The sequence below is a fragment of the Etheostoma cragini genome, unplaced genomic scaffold (genome assembly GCF_013103735.1).
Source record: "Etheostoma cragini isolate CJK2018 unplaced genomic scaffold, CSU_Ecrag_1.0 ScbMSFa_1523, whole genome shotgun sequence".
Lineage (NCBI taxonomy): Eukaryota > Metazoa > Chordata > Actinopteri > Perciformes > Percidae > Etheostoma > Etheostoma cragini.
Genome location: NW_023265587.1, coordinates 221,130 through 223,857, shown reverse-complemented (window position 1 = coordinate 223,857; position 2,728 = coordinate 221,130). Strand labels below are relative to the sequence as shown.

The following is a 2,728-nucleotide window of genomic DNA, read 5'->3' as shown; positions in this document are numbered from 1 at the left end:
GGGGGCGGGGCTAGAGCGTGATGAGGTCCACCAGGTTGCCCTTGGGCGGAGTCATGGTGTCCGGGAAGAAGTTGACGAGCGTGTCGAAGAGCTGCGTCCGCTGGGCGTACGTCTGGTCGACGTCGGAGAAACCTGAAATTGGGGGACAGACAGGATTAGAGGGACAGACAGGATTAGGGTCACCGCCGTCGGGGCTGCACGCCGCCGCCAACCAGGACGGCTGGCGAGTGTATTTTTTGGCAAAACATGGACGCTTCACACACAAGATCTATACAGTCACCGCAGTGTTGAAGTTAGTGTCCCCGATTCAGTATCTGACCAAATGTGTCCTTCTGTCCCCGAGTTACGGCCAGAAATATGCACCTAAAATGCCATTTTGAACTTTTGGGTGTTTTCGTTGCATTATACAGTCTTTACAGGCTTATACTTGCCGTTTTATGTACAGTATTTACAATGTGTCTCAAGCTTAATGCATTTAACTAAGTGCAGTGAGTGAGTCTTTTCTCTTTAGGGTCCCAGCAAACCCCCCAACAAAAGACTAACATGATGTCTCTTGCACCAAATAGTCAGTCTTTGATTTTCTTCCTCGTGTTTAACTCCGGGGAAACACAGCTTGTGGTGCATTTGAGTAACCCGTTTCTGTGTAAAATGGGTGACACTCTCTGGGTGGACATCTTCTAATCGGAGGAGGGAAATCGGTGGGAATGAATGCTGATCCCTGATCAGTTAAAAAAACAAACACCCAAATCGGCTCCGATCCGATACTTGGAATTGGGACATCCCTAATTCTGTTGATCCATGTTGCTCCTGAAGCATCCTCCATCTCACACAGGTCACTTGCGAGCCCCTGAATGCTGAACCTTTCGGTCCTGTCTGGACCCACGCGTGGTGTGTTTGTGTGGTGTGAACGGGGCTCGGGTTCTTACCCAGAGGGATGAAGTCGGAGCCGGACTTGAAGAGAGCCGAGGGAAGAAGCTGGAACTGAAGCACAACACAGACGTCTGGGTCACTTTTAACATTTAGACAGTACTGAACAAAAACAAGCTCCGGCTGTAACAAATTAATATTATTAAATATATAATAAATATTAAATGTATTTATTTTTTAAGTTCTACAATGACGACCAAACTAATATTAGAACAGGCCAACAGAGAGCACAGACCCCCGCCATGGCATGCCCTACTTCACAATATTAATTACTTAATTAATAAAATGAGTTCCCAGTCGAGAACTGATTTTTCCAACGGCACCTGAATGCAGCCAAAACGGATCCACACCACAACTTGTAATGGGTTCTTCCTTGGCCCATACACCCAGGGGTTCTGCAGGTTCCACCAAGTCAAATTTGAGTCTTTTAGACCTTATCACAACTAAACCCTAAACCCCAAGCATCGCTATATTTTCACTTCGCTATCGCTGAAGAGTGAAACCCGTTTTATGTCTGTGGACCAATCAGGAAGAGACTCGCACCACTAACACGAAAGCTGATTGGCTGCAACATAAGTAGGCTAAGCTCATTGGTAGTTGTAATACAGAGAAATTAGATCTGGACTAGTGAAAAAAAGAACTACGACGCCACGGAATTTGAAAATGAAGACCTGTTGAAAGTTATTTAAGACCTAGAGAACAATAAAGCAATTTAAGAGTTTTTTTTAAGGCCTACAAGTTTGATTTTGAGATTTTAGACTTTTTAAAGTGCCCATTTTATGAAATAATTTTTTTTTCTGATGTTCCGGGTGTTGTTTTGTGTCTCTGGTGCTTCCTTTCTCAACGGCAAAATACTGCTCCAACTCATACAAGTTCCTCATCATCTCAGCAAGAGTTATCTACTGAGCATGTGCAGCTCCCAACAAAGATAGGACAGAAGTGAGACGTCTCACTCTGGAGTAAAACTAGTGAGACGGAGACCTAAACACACAGGCTGAAAACAGGATCTGCAGCAATGTGCAACAAAGATATGGCGTTTTTGGGAAATTAAACCATGTAAACTTCTTCTATGAACCTGAAAATGAGCAAAATATGACAATTTTCAGACCCCGCAGAAACCCTGTACACCCTTCCACCAAGGTCCATAGAAACCGGTCCAGCAATGAAGCATGCAGTACCTCTTTGGTCTCCTCGGGGTCTGTGTGGTCCACCGTGAGGGACAGGTCGTTCTGCAGGTACTTCAGCGCACTCAGCGGTTCCGACTGGGCTTTCTCCTCAAACCTGACCAATCAGAACACACCGACGGGTTAACGTCACACACACACACACACACACAGTGGGGCTGCGGTTACACCAAATGAACACTAGGTGGCGACAAAGCAGAGCCAATCACACAGCTTGGTGGTCCGGGTCCTGGTTTCCGTGGCCTCTCGTCTTACGGGACATGCTGCATTGTGTGCTAGTAGAGACTGATTGCATTCCCTAAACATATGTTATCTCAATTATTGGATATTGAGAAAAAAAGACAACATTTGTTAATGGATTAAGAAGTAAAATTATATTTCAGAATTGTTTTTAAAACCCCAAAAACGTCACGGGTCAAGGGTCAAAGGCAATTAATTGCCAACAATGGCTCAGGTCCTGAGGCGTAGGACTGGCAAATTGTTGATTTTGCCAAAAATATAGGTAAATATATAGGTGCTATTGGTCAGACTGTGTGTTTTTATTATCATTTCAATTGCTAGTTGTTGGTACTTGACCCTATCATTGCAACAAAATGATAAGGGGGCGGGGCCGGGGG

General features: G+C 44.9%; 1 protein-coding gene and 1 long non-coding RNA gene across 2 annotated transcripts in view; one reads left to right on the top strand and one right to left on the bottom strand.

Annotated features, from left to right (window-relative positions):
* LOC117940012 lies at positions 1-2,259 on the bottom strand. Its single transcript, XR_004655692.1, has 3 exons — positions 2,106-2,259; positions 927-981; positions 1-132 (listed from the first exon to the last, which is right to left on the bottom strand). It is a non-coding gene; the product is annotated as an uncharacterized LOC117940012 (long non-coding RNA).
* The window catches only part of mkln1 (muskelin 1, intracellular mediator containing kelch motifs), a 39,294-nt gene that overhangs the window by 35,521 nt on the left and 1,045 nt on the right, over positions 1-2,728 (top strand). The window lies entirely within an intron of this gene.